Below are 18,413 nucleotides of genomic sequence, written 5' to 3' on the forward strand. Positions count from 1 at the left end.
ACTTATTCTCAAACACCCTTAATCTCTGTTCCTCTCTCAAAGTGAGTGTCCAAGTCTCACAATCATATAGCACAATAGGTAATATAACTGTTTTATAAATCCTAACTTTAAGATTTTTTGTCAGCAGACTAGATGACAAAAGCTTCTCAACAAAATAATAACAGGCATTTCCCATATTTATTCTGCGTTTAATTTCCTCCCGAGTGTCATTTATATTTGTTACTGTTGCTCCAAGATATTTGAATTTTTCCACCTCTTCGAAGGATAAGTCTCCAATTTTTACATTTTCATTTCGTGCAATATTCTGGTCACGAGACATAATCATATACTTTATCTTTTCGGGATTTACTTCCTAACCTATCTCTTTATTTGCTTCAAGTAAAATTACCGTGTTTTCCCTAATCGTTTGTAGATTTTCTCCTAACATAATCACGTCATCCGCATAGACAAGCAGCTGATGTAAACTGTTCAATTCCAAATCCTGTCTGTTATTCTGAACTTTCCTAATGTTATATTCTAGAGCGAAATTAAAAAGTAAAGGTGATAGTGCATCTCCTTGCTTCAACCCACAGTGAATTGGAAAAGCATAAGACAGAAGTTGGCCTCTACGGACTCTGCTGTAAGTTTCACTGAGACAAATTTTAATTAATGGAACTAGTTTCTTGGGAATACCAAATCCAATAAGAATGTTATATAAATTTCTCTCTTAACTGAGTCATATGCCTTTTTGAAATCTAGGTAATCCTATCATTTGTAATGTAAATGATATCGATATGGCAGTGCAGTTATTCACTGATACCATCAGTACAACCATTGACGATACCACACACTCTATTTCAAAGTCACTGGACTTTGAAGATGATACTGATTTGAAATTATTTTTACTAGTTAAATCTAGAGCACGAAAGAGGTGGCAGCACTTTGGGGACACTCAAGCAAAGAGTGCCTTTTATAGATATCAGAGAACTATTCGAAGAAGACGTCAAACATATATTACCAAATCATTTGAAGATAAAATTCATAATGCGAGTTCAAATAGTAAAGATTTCTGGTCTCTTACAAAACATTTATTACACAAAAATTCCACCAACAAAAACACTCATATCCAAGACTTCAATGGAGAGATGATATAAAATTGACAGAAGAAAGTTGAAATTTTAGCTGAATCAATACAGGCGAGATTCCAGCCACATCTTGAACCATCGGATCCAGTTTTTACAAGAGAACCATCTTAAAAGTTAATAACATTCTTGCATTGCCTTCTTTTGAATCTATAACCTCTGTCACTCCGAAAGAGGTACTTCTTACAATTAAAAATCGTCCAGCCAATCAAAGCACCAGGACCTGATAAAATTACTCCATTAGCACTGAAAAAGTTGCCTAGAATAGCCGTCACACACCTAACAAAAATTTATAATGCATGTCTTGCACACTCCTACTGCCCCACCGCTTGGAAAGTTGCAAATATGGTCTTAATCTTAAAACCACATAAACATTCAATTTTTGCAAATAGTTATCGACCAATAAGCTTATTGAACTTCTTAGGAAAAATCTTAGAAAGGCTCTTTCTCACTCGAATTCAATAATAAATTCACCTGATCGGATCCACCATGAACAATTCGGGTTCATATCTCATCATAGTACCAAGGAGGCTCTCTTTCGGCTCACTTCCTTTATCCATTCCGGCTTCATTCATAAAAAAAACACACACACTGTTGCTTCTTTTTCGGACATTGAATAAGTATTTGATACCGTTTGGCATGAAGATGTAATTTTGAAACTCTACACTTTCAAGACCTCTACAGCAGCGGTGACCATAACTCGAACGGCAGTGATTACACGCGAGAGACGGTCGATGAAGTAAAGAGACGGGGGAGAGGTACTTGACATGATAACTACAACCAGTGGTGGTTCGTGCACTAACATTGAGTTCTTCATCAACCCACTATAAAAATCGCAAGCTTTGCTGTATCAGTAATGTCACTACTGTCAAGAGCCAATAAAAATACCGTATTTGCTCGCGTACTTTGCGTCACCGCGTATTTTACGCACCCTAAATTTTAAAGGATTATTTAATTTTGCTCCGTGTATTTTCCGCACACATTTTTTTCCTTCCCTAAATTCCATTACCAATATTTGCAATCCACGGCATTGTTCATTGACCAGTACCCAGCTCAACTACCTGCTTCACAAAGAAACCCTAAATAACGTCACTTCAACACTGATGCTTGTTCTTGTAAATTACCCCCAAGGGCAGCGACTGTGACAAGTTTTACTGTTTAACAGGTATCGTGCAGCTGTCACCGCAACATGAAGAATGCATCGATCAACCACCTATAGGCCCATAAACTCGTACAATGTACTCTATTAAACACTAACTATTGAGAATGCTATGTCTGCTATGTACTTTGCATTCATTAGGATTGTGATATACCCAATTTAATTATTATTTATAATTGAAGATTACCAGTAGTCTTAGGTGAAAAAAGTACTGTATTCTTAATTACTATATGCTTGAATAAAACCCAGATCAAAGAGTCTAATTTAAACAATTCGCATATTTTACGCACCCCAATTTTTCAAACAGCCAAAGTAGATTAAAAGGTGCGCAAATTACGCGAGTAAATACGGTATATACAAATTTTCTTGCTGTTTTTCCTCAATGAACACAATCATAAATTTCCTGAATTCTCTTCTGGATATTTAGTCGAGAAAGCGCAGTTTCTTCAAAATTAATTAACAACTTTCTTTGGACAAATTATTTCAGCCACCTTGATTATTAATTTACTTATTCTACTTACTTACAAATGATTTTTAAGGAACCCAGAGGTTCATTGCCGCCCGTACATAAGCCCGCCATCGATCCCTATCCTGCGCAAGATTAATCCAGCCTCTATCATCATATCCCACCTCCCTTAAATCCATTTTAATATTATCCTCCCATCTACGTCTCGGCCCCCACAAAGGTTTTTTTCCCTCCTGTCTCCCAACTAACACTCTATATGCATTTCTGGATTCACCATACGTGCCACATGCCCTGCCCATTTCAAACGTCTAGAGTTAATGTTCTTAATTATGTCAGGTGAAGAATACACTGCATGCAGTTCTGCGTTGTGTAACTTTCTCCATTCTCCTGTAACTTCATCCCTCTTAGCCCCAAACACCTTGATCATTACGCTTTTAAAAAACTCTCCTCCGTTGGAAGGCTTAAGAGAACGAGCTATTTCGTTTGCCACTAGATAGCTGGCTTCCTTACATTTTATTTATGTCATCTTTCTGCTCATGACGATGCTTTATGGCTGATTTCAGTTCTTGGAGTTTAATAGCTCGTTTCATTACTATACTAGCACGTAATATTCAATCAGTTTCTCTATATTATTATTATTATTATTATTAAACCAATAACTAGTTAATAACTGATAATAGTCATCAAAAGATTTAAAAAATTGAAATGGAGATATAACGTAGTGTAGTAATTATTTTATCCTTCAAGGGAAGATGTAGGCCTATATAATATTCAGGCACGTATATAAGAATTATGGTGAAACTAGCTGATAAATAATAATAATAATAATAATAATAATAATAATAATAATAATAATAATAACAGCAATACCTGTTATGCCTGTGTATTCGGCATAATGCCCTGTAATATCCTTTCTATATACTACTACTAATTGAACCGTTGAGCAAAGCAACATATTACATTTTCTCCGACAGAACAGCGAATAAATTCCTCTTCCCATTCTGTACGAAGCCTTCTGCTCCTGCTAGAGACAGAGGGTTTGTAGAGCGACATAGTACCGATACTGCTTACCTTTAGTACGTGAATGACACAGAGAGCAATATACAGGAAACTCCCCTTACCAGTATGAATGCCTTTGATTACACGGTGTAATCACGATACCCGGTTTGGTCACGGCTGCTCTACAGTTTCTACACTTCATTCATAATATTATCTACAAGGTCGTACTTCCTGTGTTAAAGGCAACAACACAACTTCGCTCTTTCATCCCATAACAGGAGTGTCTCAAGGTTCCGTCATAGCTTCGATTCTATATTCGTTATACATTCAAGATATTCCAAAGACCTCAAGAACATCAACTGGTTTATATGCTGATCGCACTGTCATTTATACAGGACACAAAGATATTAATACTGCCTATCAACGAATCCAGAGAAATTTACATGATCTCACTCAGTGGTCCACTAAGTGGAAAATAAAAATAAACGGTGAAAAATCACATTTTGTTGTCTTCACTAAACGCTTCCCCCGTGTTTTAACAAATCTCAGTATTCAGAACCAGACTATTCCATTCAATACATCAACTAAACATCTTGGGGTCATATTATACAATCGTCTCACCTTCAGATTTCATGGTTTATGGAGCTATATCCATTTTTCAAAAACAGTTTGCCAATGAACATAAAATTACTGTGAAATTTGGGCACAAAGTCGCATATGTTATCTGAAGAAACTAGATGGCATTCAACGATCAGTTTGTCGAACCATCACAGGAGCGGACTACCTTATCAGAAACACAACTTTATGAAGATTTGAACATCAGCTTATTTAGTGACTTTATAAAGTTAAAGAGATCAGTCTTTCTCCATTCCTCAAAATCTCATATCAATCCATTGATAAAAGAACTCTTTCCTAATACTTGATTTTTATTTTATTTATTTTGTCTAATGCTTGCTTTATTTTGTTCAAGTTGGTAATCTCTGTCTCTGATGGAGTTCTTGTCTTAATTTCTCACTTTTGTTATATATTTGTACCATTTGTTTTCTTCTTCTGTTATTCTCATTGTAAAAAGGCAAGAGTCCTTGTGACCTGGTACTTAAAATGAATGTTATGCTATCTCTTTAATAGAATCCACTCATTCAGAAATAAGACTAATTTAATTGCGTAAATCTACATCATGGGGCACCCCACTTTATTTTTGTTCTAAAGTGAACCAAATTATGGAATTTATTGCCCCTAAAACTTCTCCACCGTCGATTAAAATTTTACCATTTATTATTCCACATTTCCGAAATTTTGTAGGAACAACAGGAGCCCATGCATTTGGAAAGCATCACCGCCGAGAATGATATGCAGCCCATGGAGTGGGATGCTGTAACTAACCCAGTCGAACATCAGGTTACATCAGGATACCAGACTAAGAAATGGAATACTCAACGGAATTAATGGTGATGGAATAAACATTTCGCCAACAAGTTAAGACCTTGCGGCTTTCATCTTCTGTACTATACTCCGTTTCTGGAATCTGTGGATTATAGGAACCGAGTGGAGGGGCCAGTCCAATGACCGCTCTGAGGGAAAGCATTGATTGAAGACGAGCGCCTAAAATGTCACCCCTACCTATCACCTTCTGTCACGTGCATCTCATCCCTTAGCAGCTGTGAGCCGATCCAGCCCGCAATACACTCCCGCACTGATGAGCTCCGCCCACTTGGTTGTCATAGGCTCCATGCAAATGCGTCGACTTACTCCACAGATACCAGAAACGGAGTGTAGTCTAGGAAAAATAATTGAAATAGCACGATCTATTACTCCAGCAGTGTTCCTGGTCCACATTGCAGTAGCTCGAAACTGAGGATTTAAGATTATTTATCTCTAGAAATATAAAGCTTTTGTTCTGAGAAATATTCATGTTAAATTATTGCATTTTCATAACATCTTGAACGTGCAATTCTCCTTAATTCTTGAAAGTAGTTTGTAGAGATTTTTTGATAACTTGCATTATCCAGTATGTGGAAATATGTAAATTTTAATGACAATAAAACAGTACGTTCTTCCACACAGAGTTTTATATCTTTTGGGACTTAGGCAATACCAGCTGCTACAAACTGCGTACAAAGTATCAACCATAGATCTACGAGTATGTAGCCTACAGATACGAAAAAAAAATTGGAGATCCCTTATTGCAGGCCTATAAGTTTCGCAATGTGTAGGCCTACCTGTCTTTAGCGTCAATCCAAAGATAAGTGCACAGCACATAAAATAATCATTAAACACACAATTTCTCGTCCAAGCCAAATGTGAGCTCTGCTAGACAGATTTTCACTCAGGGACATCAAGAATCATGGGGCTTTCGTAGCACTAATCAAAATTACCCCATGTCTACCTGTGTGCCATCCACTTCACACGAATATAAAAATTGAAGTTACGACTTTTTTTTTCAAAATCATATTAATCCTATAATTATTACTTAAATAAATTATATTCATTCACGACTTTTACTTAACATTTGTTTCACAACTTTTCTTATCACTACATGAATTAGTAATATTGAAGTGTTAGTTTGCTTAATCTTCATAGAAACTGAATTCATCTTGTCCTTGTTTCGCATCTAGGTATTGCACAAACTGAAAATTAATTAATGGTACAGTATTTGTGAATTTAAAAATGATGTCGTTCTAGCAATCTTATTATTAATGCAGATTGAACATCATGTTATTTTTTTAGTAATAATGTTAATTTTACATATCTAGTATATCAGTCACATTATTTCAATCTTAAATCATCCTTGAAGATTAATTTCTTGCTGTTACGTTCGACAAGGATCTTAGTTGAAAAATTTTAAATTACGGTTTATTTAACGATGTTCGCAACTGCCGAAGTTACATCAGCGTCGCCAGTGTGCCTGAATTTTTTCCCGCAGGAGCTCTTTTACATGCCAATAAATCTACTAACATGAGCCTGTCGCATTTAAACACACTTAAATGCCATCGACCTGGACCGGGATTGAACCCACAACCTCGAGCACAGAAGGCTTGCGCTAATATAGACTACGTTACTCAAGCCGACGGATCTTAGTTGATTTTTCACATTGATGATCTTTATAATGCTTTAGACTCAATAAGGGGGGGCAAAGGCTAATTGGGATTTCCCGGTCTCTGATCAGGTCAAAAACCCTGATGGAACTGATATTTAACCCTTGTGGAGAATTTCGGTGAAGTCCGGAGGGCCTAATTAGTCAAATCCACTCTCCTCACCTCCACGCTGGGGCCCCCTGGGATCTTTTAAGGATACACTGATGTGAAATTTTGTCATTTTTGGTCAAAAATATTGATTTTTTGTTTTTATCTTTAAAAAATTGTTCATGGTGTATAGATGTCCTCTGCCAATTTTCATGGCCATACGATCGGTCTATCAGCTGTTTAGGGTCACATTTCGAAAAGGTTGCGCGCTCTGACTGATAATGTAAATCCCCCGTCCACGCCCTCAAGTCTGAATTCTGCGACGATTTGGAAATTACGCTGTACTTCATACATTATTTATTACACTCATAATTTATTACACTACTGTTTGTGAAAAGACAACACCCAGAAAGAATGGCCCGAACGACTCCAATCTCGGGAGATGTGTAGAAAAGTGTACCATCAATAATTGATTACATTTCCAGAGAAATGGCGTACACATAGGCCCAACAGTGACGTCTCTTGTTTAACCAGCAAGGTCAATGTTATCCCTTGCTCAGTCAGTGCAGAGCTTCCAAAGGAAGTGGAAACGTGAATCTAGTGTAGGTATGCCTCGTCGACGAGGAAGGGCGCAATATCAGCACGTGAATGAGTTCGGGGGGAATGATTGTTCTCCGGGAAGCAGGTTTGTCATACCGTGACATTTCGGCTCATACAGGGCATGCTGCTACGACAGTGATGCGTGTGTGGATACAGTATATAGAAGAGGGTCGTACGCAGAGACGAGCGGGTACTGGACCACGTAATGTGACCACAGCACGGGATGACCGCCATCTTATCCACTTGGCCGTGACGGACCGTACAGCTTCATCCATAATGTTGAGTCGACGTTGGAGTACTGCATCATGTGTTGATCTATCTGCCGTCGTTCGTCGCCGTCTTTTGAGAGATGGACTAGTGGCTCGCATGCCGTTGCGTCGGCTTCCATTGTCCAGAAACCACCAACGTCTCAGACTATAATGGGCACGTGAACACCGTCACTGGCGTGCTGAGTAGCAAAATGTAGTGTTTTCGGACAAGTCATGCTAGTCCTACTTGTCCTACAATGATGGTTGCATACATGTTAGATCCTACCATGGTGAACACAATCTGAGAACCTGCATTGTTGAGCAGCATAGCGGAGAAATGCTAGTGTGATAGTTTGGGGAGTCATTGAATACAATATGCGATCTCGCCTTCTACGTATTTAGGGCAATCCGAACAGCAATCGCTACATTAGGGAGGTTTTATAGCCCGAAGTACTGCCCCTCCTTCAGGCAACTCCACATGCCATATTTCAGCAGGACAATGACTGGCAACATGTGGCGAGGATTGTGCAAGCCTTCTTTGAAGAATGACGGGTATCCTCTTCCCTGGCCTGCACGTTCGCCAGACATGTCGCTCATCGAACATGTCTGGGAAATGGTTGGTTGGCAATTTGTTCGTCATTGTCTTCCAGCACCGACCCTTGACTCTTTGTGGATTCGCATACAAACTGCGTGAAGGGAGATTCCCCAGGAACATATCCAGTCTCTCTTTGATTCCATGCCACGAAACTTAGAAGCTCTAATTGCAGGGCATGGAAGCTTCACACCATACTGAAATCTCACGGTCACAGATCAGGTAGAATTCTGTAATTCTAATCATTTCTATATTGTTATGTACCTAATCTAAGGTATCAATTTCATTTCAGTCACATGTATCTTTCTTGGTGTTGCAATTTCCACAAGCATTTGTGTACATTAGATTTCCAATTCAGACAATGTAGCTTCTCGACTTCTCGAAATATTTCTCCATAGGATCCAACAGATATCACTTCAAAGGATGCTTTCCTTTGAAAAATATTCAGTAACCAAGAAGACCACAACTCTTGTCTAAAGAAAAATTCCATTTGTTGCTAGTAGCCATAACAACGTGTTTTCCATGCTTGGTTTTTGTTTTGTTATACAAGAAATATTTGCAAGTTTCTAACAGTTTTATTGTTAGTGTTATAATAGTGTCTGCAGTCTATAGTGATTTGTTTTCATAAGTTTACATCTTTTCTTTCAGTCGCCACCTTTATTTACTAGTACAGATTAGGTGTGCACTGCATGGTAGTGTATATAAGAGTAAGTTCTAGGTAAAATAAGCAAGGCCTATATATCTCCAAATGCCTAGAAAATCAAAAAGATAGAGTTCTTGTTTATTATTATCATCCCAAACTTTGAAGTCAATTTTCTCCACTTTCAGTTTTTGTAAATTTTGCATTGCTAAAAATGCTACTCTTCCTACAAATTTTGTACTACATGCATGATTTTTTTGTAGAGGTTTTTAAATGTGTTCTTAACAAAACTTACTACCAGGATTATACCTAACATTCATATTTTATTTAATATTAATTTTTCTTTATGCTCGAGTTGATTTTTTTTTTCCGTTTTTACACTTTAGTGCATAAAATATTTTTTATTTTATTTTTAGTAGAATAAGAGGCAAAATTGTATAGTAAGCTTTATTTCCGAGAGTCTGACAAGTATGTAGAGAAAATGTCAGGCCAAAATATTTGAATTTGTGGGAGGAGTAGCAATTTTTGAAAAGCTAAATTTACACAATTCAAAATGACAAAATTATTAATAATTCATATATTTCTGCATCAAATGAGGCGAAACTTTGTACACAGACTATTTGTGTACAGTAGGACAACTGTACAAAATTTCAGAGATCTACATAGAATAGTTTAGAAATTTAAAATTTCACATCAGTGTACCCTTAAGATGCGAAAGAGAGAGTGGTGTGCGGAAAGCAGTGGGAAGCTTCCGCATTTTCCTACATCCCAAAAAGTTATGATAAAAAATGCCATGATGAGTCTTTCCCTGGTAAAAAACTCCGGACGTAAACTATCCCCCCAATCGGATGTCCGGGTGGGGGATACTGGGGAAGGACATGTCATGACGAAATCCAACGGAGAGAAGAAAAGAAGAAAGACAGCAAGATCGACAAGAAGATCAACTGCAACGTGTTGTGTCAAGACTCCAATTGTACCAGGTAAGTTGGAAAACTTGAAGGAAGCAATAAGAAGAAACAGAGTGGATGTGATAGGAATATCAGAAGTGAGGTGGGAAAATAGTGGTGAGTTGATGAGTGATGATGGGGCTCGGAAGTTGATGAAATATCATATTTTTTCATTGATATCACAGACAATGCAGGATACAATATAAACTGATTTCACTTCAACACGAACCATTACAGCTTACATTTATTTTGCATTTGTTTGCATTTTTTGGTCTTCTATTGTTTACTGGTCATTTTTTTAGGAAATGTTTTACTTTTTGTTGCATTATTCCTCTTCTCTTCTTTTAAACGAATATTTTTTACTATGTAATCGCAGTCTACATTACAGAATCTACTGCAGATTGCGTCATGCGGGAATTTGCCTTATGGTTGCTTAATTCATAATCACAAGCTTGCCCCCATTCAATGCAAGAGTATAGATACTGCAGCCGCAGTATTTCATGTTTGCACTTACCGTCTCTGTGATGCAGTGAACATCATTTTGATTACTTACACACAATTACACAGATGAATTGTCGTATATTTTAATACCTTCAACATTAATCAACAAGAAGTACACAAACATTGCATAACCTTAATGATCGACCTGCTATCTTCTTTAAAGTATCTATGTCACACAGTTCACCAAACGAATTCATTTTGTCCATTTTCAACTACTTAATTTGTTGTTCATTCTTGTTGAGGAATAAGATTACCGGTATCTAATCATTCCGTCAAACCTGGAAATATCCTTGTTTCTTTAAATATCCATCTATTTCGAAGGTATTCTTGCACATTTCCTTCTGTCTCTAGAAACATGTAGGCCTACTAGGTAAAAATCGTTTACTTCAAAGTGTTTAATACAGACAACTGAATGCTTTTTGGCGTGAAGACATTTTGTGGTAGACTAGTAGATTCTAGCCACATAACTTATCATTTTCAATTGGAAATTTGGAAACAGTAACATAACACTCACTTATAGCACTCTGGTAATTGCTGGTACACACGGGCACACAACATTTAGAAGCCATTTGTAAATAAAAGAATATTAATAAATTAATGTCATGTTTAATAAAAGTCCTTTATTTCAGTTCCCTGAATTAATTTTTGTTTGAGGTTATACCTATATTAGAAGTAGGTCTAACCGTTACTTAGTGTTTCATCTTTTCTGATTCCTTTACAGACTTTACTTTTATGATTCACTTATTGTTAATAGTTTGGTGACGTACATGCTGTTTTGCTACTGTCCGTCCGAGTGGTTATATCACACGGTCGTCAAAATGGGGGAAATCACATGACACTTACTTAACAGGGCCCTTTTCTTTAAATTATTTTAAATAATTGTATAATACTACATAAACTTCCAATTCTGTACAGCAAATATTTGCAGAGAAGAGCCTCACAGCTTAGCAATTAGCTCTTGCAGAGGGGACAGGAGAAACGAGGGGGGCAAACCGGGATGCGACATAACCATTCGGCTGGACAGTACCTATGTATGCTCTTCATAGTTAGCTATCAGTGCATTATGAAGATTTCAACTCAGAATTACACTGCCTTTTAGGTCAACATGAATCAACTGCACACAAGGGGCCAAAGCCCATGATGGTACACGCTGCCACACCGACCTCGAGCAGCGACCACTTGTTTGAACCCAGCAGCCAGTATGCCGAGTGGGAGGAGAACGTCATGGAGCAGGGGCGGAGGAAGCTGGTGAAGTTAGAGTCTCATCTTTTTAACTTCGTATACAATTACGAACGTAAGTAACTTCAAATTCTAAACTAGTGGCTCTTTCAGCTATGCATAAGCAGAATCCGTGGATACCCAGAGTAGCACTACCAGCTAGTCGGTTGCCATTGTTATTCTATATCAAAACGCTTAGGATAGTAGTATTTAAAGTAAAACTCAATTTAGGTCAGTGTCAACTGCCCTTAAAATTAAAAATATTTGATTCTGATTTAGGCTATATTCATTCCCCATACAAATGCATGTGGCAAATAGCGTGCGCTGTAATAAAAATGGCTGATTTGTCGGCATTTCTAGCGCTAAGGATTGCGGTACTCTGGATATCGACGTACTCTGTGCACAAGTTCAGGAGACTTGAAATCTCATTGGTAGCGAATAGGGCAGTTATCCAGTGGTGTCATTCAGCCAGTTCACACCAGTCGCCAGATTCACTTGTTGAATTTGTCGCAATTCCTAGAACCTGTTCTGAGATGTTTGAAGTTAAAACAAATTAAGTTCTTGACAGAAAGGAAGAACATTAATTTAACATTTTAACATGAAATTCTCTAGATTTTCAATACGACAGCACATATAATCATATCATATGATTAAATCGTTGTTTCTTATCCAAGTGTGCAGCCAGTCAGAACAGGAATACAATATCGCCGGCCCAGCTTGAAAGGGAAAAGACTCAAAATTTAAAGTTTGGGAAATCTGCATTTTGAAGCGTTATGTTGCTGTGAAAAATCAAAGAATCGTTTAACATAATCCAAATTCAAATCATGTTTATAATATGCTCTAAGTTTCAAATTAGAGTTTGGATGTTTCACAGCAACATGAAGCTTTAAACTTCACTTTTCTCAAAAGTTTAAATGTTGAGTTGTTTCCCTTTTGAACTGGCCCGCTCTATATCACGTTTGCGGTCTGGAATTACTTTGCCAGTTGCATACCGATCCCCTTTCCTTTTGAGTGTTAATAAGACATACACAACATGAACCATATTTGATTATTCAAAACATAAACAGACTTTCAACTACAAAATATACCGAACTATAAAGGACATTAATAATATACTTTGTTTTCCTCTTTTAATACTCCTACAATTTTTACTCCATTTTTAATGGAATAGATTTTTTTCATTAAAAGTATGGACAATTCAGAATGCTTCATGATCGCCGGGTCGGCAGTAGTCAGTATGATTTAAGTTGCGCTTATGTTTGAATCTAAATCCCACACAGTAATCAGGGTAGTACAATGAAACATGAAAGCGTTCCATCAAGTCTTCTAAATGCTGGCTGTTCAAGAACCGACTCTTGCGAGGTGCGAGGCCAGTTTCGTACAAATCCACACTACACGAGCAATAGTGAGTGGTTTGTAAAGCTAAGAGGTGCGCGGTCTGAAGTGAATTGGGACCCTGTAGTTTACGTTTTTACTTTGACTGTCTCAAATTCGGCAATGCTCAGGTGAATCCTCCATCTTGCCATTCAAAAAATGTTTATCATCAGGAAGACTGTTGATGGTCATGTTTCAACCGAGCTATCCCTGGTGAGAGAACAACAGAATCCAGTCTGCAACAGATCGCCTACCAAGGAAACTTTTATCTCCTGAAAGAATACGAAATCTGCCAGACATAGCCTACATGATAATAAATCTCTCGCAGTCCAACTAGAAACAGTAAGATTAAACACGCAAAATACTTTCGAAACTCTCAATAAAGTACTTAGTTACATCAAGATTCTAGATCTAGAATCTCACACAAAAGATCTAAAATAGAGAATTCTTTAATTAAAAATAAAATTTGTTTGCTAGTAGGTGACAAGGTTCTTCCAATGCCTTGACATGGCAATGAGGGCCAAAAAACTCAAATTTCAAAAAGTTGTTGTTGTTTTCTAATGTCAGACGTTTGGCAATAAAGTCATTTGACCTCTTGCACTCCAATATTTTTCAAAGATATTATCATGACTAGCCACTGAAGCACAGATTTTGAGGTGTTCCGAATCCATTTCTTGGTTTGAGTTGCACAATGGACAGTTAGGGGACTGATATATTCCAATTCTATGCAGGTTTTTGGCCAAACAATCATGGCCTGTTGCCAATCTAAATGCAGCTACAGACGATTTTCGTGGTAAATCGGGAATTAACTGTGGATTTTGATGCAGAGAGTTCCATTTTTTCCCTTGGGATTGTGTTATCAAATTTTGTTTGTTGAAGTCTAAGTATGTAGATTTAATAAATCTTTTCACAGATTCACCGATTCAATACGTAGATTTAGTAACAGGTCTGTAAGTAGCAGTGCTGCCCTTCTTTGCTAAAGCATCCGCATTTTCATTTCCCAGGATTCCACAATGGGATGGTATCCATTGGAATACAATTCTTTTATTGAGTGATATTAATTGAGAGAGCATTTTAGTTATTTCTGCTGTTTGAGATGAAGGTGTATGTTTAGAGACTATTGATAGAATAGCTGCTTTGGAGTCTGACAATATAACTGCATTCCTAAATTTATTTATGTGGCATAGGAGATTCCTGAGACTTTCCCTTGTTGCAATGGAAATTCAAAAAGTAAAATTCCCACAAGTCTAATATCATGCATAAATGTATAAAACAAGAACAAAAATTTCACTAAAAGTACCAGGGCTGAGAGGTTTATAATTTGTAACACAGTAAAAGAAAAAAAGTCGGAGCAACTTTTGAAGGAGTTGGGAACTCTTGTTGGTATTTGTGTTAAAGTTGAAGAAGAAACGGTTTCTATTCTTCATCTTCGTCAATGCCTCATTGTAGTTGTTAAATTAACGTGATGTAACTATGTTGTATAAGTATGTGTGCAGATACATCTTCAGATAGTATAGTATTTCCTTTAGCTACTTATGTGGAGCATAGGGCAGCAACAAACAAGCGCCACTTTATCCTATTCCTGGCTGGGGGCATCTTGAGATAATTCAGATAATATATCGGTGTGGACAGATATTCAAAGCTAGTTAGCTGGTGTTGTTCTGTGGACTTCTCACACTTTATAATATCTGCCGTTATTGTAGTGAAGATAGTAATGTTGGGAGAAAGGAAAAAAGACTCTGCGCATGTCAGAATAGCACTCCACCCACGCTGCCGCACTTCCAGGAAACATCATTTGTTTTTGAGTAAGAAACGAGTGTGTCTTCTTCTTCTTATTTGGTATTACAGCCCAGGTGGGCCTTAACCTCCTCTATGGCTCTCTTCCATCCTTCTCTATCCATCGCCAACTCCCTCCAATTCCTTATTCCTAATCTATTCACATCCACTCGTACACAGTTCCACCATCTTGTTCTCGGTCTTCCTCTTAATCTGGTTCCATCTGGGTTGTTATTGAAGACAATCTTCACTTTCCTTGTTGTTTCCATCCTTGTGACGTGTCCCAACCATCTCAGTCTTTGACATCTTATGTGCGCCTCCAAATCCGATTCCTTGTACAGTTCGTATATCTCATTATTATATCTGGCTCTCCATCCATCCACTGTTTCAATTGCTCCGAATATCCTTCTTAAGATTTTCCTCTCAAAAACTGCTAGTTCTTTGCATGTATTTTTATTCAGAACCCATGTTTCTGTACCATATGTTATAATGGGTCTTATTAGGGTTTTGTAAATCTTGATTTTGATTTCTCTAGATATTATTTTATTTTTAACAATTGCTAAAAGTGAATAATATGCCCTGTTAGCCAGATTTATTCTTCTTTGTACCTCATTCCTTAGGTCATTATTTGCTGTCAATATTGATCCGAGATATGTAAATTCTTTTACTTTTTGAAACTTATATGTTCCCATTTTAACTTCCTTCACTTGATCATTTTGTCTTTTGGTGACTGACATAAATTTAGATTTCTTTGTATTTATTTTAAATCCCAGTTTCTGAGTTTCCTTATCCAATGCTATCAAGGCTTCTTCAACATCTTGTATCCTTCTTCCGGTGATGATGACATCATCCGCATAGCCTAAAATCTGTTGTGTCTTATTAAAAATAGTTCCATTAATTTGGACTTCTGATTTTATTATTGCAATGTGTAGGGCTATATTAAACAAGAGAGGTGCCAGCCCATCTCCTTGCCTGGTTCCTTTCTCCAATTTAAAATTTTCAGTTGTGATCTTTCCTAATTTCACTGTTGCCTTTGGTTCAGATGACACAATTCTGCATACATTTATCAGTTTCCTTGGAAAACCGAGTTGATGCATGTGTCCCCATATTGTCCTAAGTATTAGATTATCATATGCAGATTCAAAATCTAAAAAGAGGCAGTGTAAATCGATGTTCTGTTCCCAGCATTTTTCTGTCTCTTGTCTCATTATGAATAGCTGGTCCACCGTCGATCTTCCCGGTCTGAATCCGCACTGATAGTCCCCTACTATTCCTTCCATATATGGTAACATTTTTTTATATAGGATGTTAGTCAACATTTTATAAACTGTACACAGTAAAGTTATTGCCCTATAGTTCTCACATATCATATTATCACCCTTTTTATGTATTGGAACTATCATCCCTGTTCTCCACTCCTCAGGAATAGTCTCGGTTACCCATATCCTTTGTATCAAATATAATATTGTCTTTTTAAGTTCTTTACCACCCTTTTTAATCATTTCTGTTGTTATGTGGTCACACCCAGGAGCCTTGTTATTCTTCAACTTATCTATTGCCATTTCCACGTCGATCATCTCAGGTGGTTCTACTAAAGGTTCAGCTGTATATACTTCTTGTTCCATTTGCTCACTTTCTCTTTCATTTCTTAGTTTAAAGTGGTCTTCATAATATTCTTTCCATCTTTCCAAAGCTTGCGCTTCATTACTAATAATTTCTCCTTTACTGTTTTTAATCAGTTTAGTTTGAGGTTTAAATCCTTTCTTGAAGTAATTAACCTCCTTATAAAAGTTTCTTGCATTTTGATTGTTATATTCTATACTTATATTGCTCAGTTTCTCATGTAGCAATGCTCTCTTCTTATTTCTAAACATGTGGTTTGCTTCCTTTCTTTTATTTTTATACTCTAATTCATTTTGCCGAGTATATCTTCCTATCATCTTCTTATATGCTTTGTTTTTCTCTTCTAATATCAATAAGCACTCTTCATCAAACCAGTCATAACGCGTTTGTCTACCTTGTGCTTATAAACGCGTGTATTTCTTGCTTTTGTTGTTTTTATTAATTAATTTCTGTATATAGTATAATGCTATTTGTACATATAATAGTATAGTAGGTATGATAATTTATATGATATGATGTTTCTGTAGTGAGGCAATCCTCCGCCGCTGAGCGCATACATGAAGTGTCAGAAGTTTACTCCCCTTCTTCGTGACGCGAGTCAAAATTTTAAATTATGAAAATAATTTTGTTATGCAAGAACATGTTGGATTGCAGTTTTCCATTATGTGTATTATTACGTCATTTAATATTTTCAAATTTTCGGTCATTAGGGGAGAGAATCGGTTGTTAAAAAATTAGAATGACACAACTGGATATATCTAGAGTTAAGATGTGTTAACCTTACGACCAGGGATTTCAACGCTGACTATGAAGCTGCTGAACAAGCATGTCCATAAGCGAAAGTTTTAATATTGTAGTTTCAAATAATCATAACACACACTTATTACAGTGCATCTTCACCATGACCCCCGCGACTATCGACCGAGTGCCCAGTGAGGGCCGCGCTGCTGCCGCTTGCCAGTCAGTCGTCGCGACGTGATGGCGAACACGCACTGTATTAGGAATTCTGTACAATATAGGCCACTAGCCTATACAACCCACAAAGAGAGAAGAGCTGACTTTATTTAGAAATAGGCCTATGTAGATAAATTAACGTGGAACAACCTCAAGTGGAGTATCCATATCATGAAATAATGTTATTTAATTATTCTGTTTGTTTACAATCCCCTAGTTAGTTTCTTCTCACTAGGTGCGTACACACGTACCGAACAAACAACGAACGAGAAACGAATGCATTCGCTGATTGAAATTTGAACGTGTGGACGACGTAGCAAAGGCAAATCGATTGTTTGATTTGCCTTCAGTAGTGATCTGTCGCTTGTCGGTACATCAAAGGAAGTTGGTATTCGTTGTGGACGGGATTTATGGTTAGTGGAGTTTAAACAGGGCGCGTCAGCTACTATGGCCATTTGCGCCCTTATCTAAAATCATTCACTAAACACGAACACAATACAATAACCAGAATGCTTAAAAGAACTAAAAAGCGTTGTCACGGTTAAAACGAGGCAAACAAATGCAGTTTCAACAAGGTGAAGCATAAAAACCATAAAAGTGGGAAGTTCTCAGACCCTAAGTAGTATTTAAAAAGAAACAACAAAACAATAAAACAAATTCCACCAGAAATAAATTGTCTGGAGCATTTATGAAATGCACTGATGTAAACAGTGCGAATGTCAAATTTGATCGTATACTAAAAAATGTATCTCCGGATGTAAAGAGTCCGGAGGATAAGTAAAATGGGTCATTAAAAAACTACATCACCTTGTCAAGTCCTGTATTCGATAAACATTTCAGAACTGCACTTGTACAATTAAAATCATTTCCAAGAGTCATGTAAAGTCGGCCGAATTCCATACTGCCGACGGGCACGGTCGTATTTTCTACACTGTAATAAAAAATGTTCCACGGTCAGTGGAACATGGCATAGATCACACTCCGGCTGAGGCTCGCCACGTAGGAGATAGCCA

General features: G+C 37.2%; 1 long non-coding RNA gene across 1 annotated transcript in view; it reads left to right on the forward strand.

The window, feature by feature from the left end:
• The window catches only part of LOC138696090 (uncharacterized), a 40,925-nt gene extending 35,131 nt beyond the window's left edge, over positions 1 to 5,794 (forward strand). Inside the window, exon 3 of the long non-coding RNA XR_011331234.1 lies at positions 5,048 to 5,794. This is a non-coding gene — a long non-coding RNA (uncharacterized lncRNA). The remainder of the gene's footprint in view (positions 1 to 5,047) is intronic.
• Positions 5,795 to 18,413: the final 12,619 nt, after the last annotated feature.

The sequence above is a fragment of the Periplaneta americana genome, chromosome 3 (assembly GCF_040183065.1).
Source record: "Periplaneta americana isolate PAMFEO1 chromosome 3, P.americana_PAMFEO1_priV1, whole genome shotgun sequence".
Lineage (NCBI taxonomy): Eukaryota > Metazoa > Arthropoda > Insecta > Blattodea > Blattidae > Periplaneta > Periplaneta americana.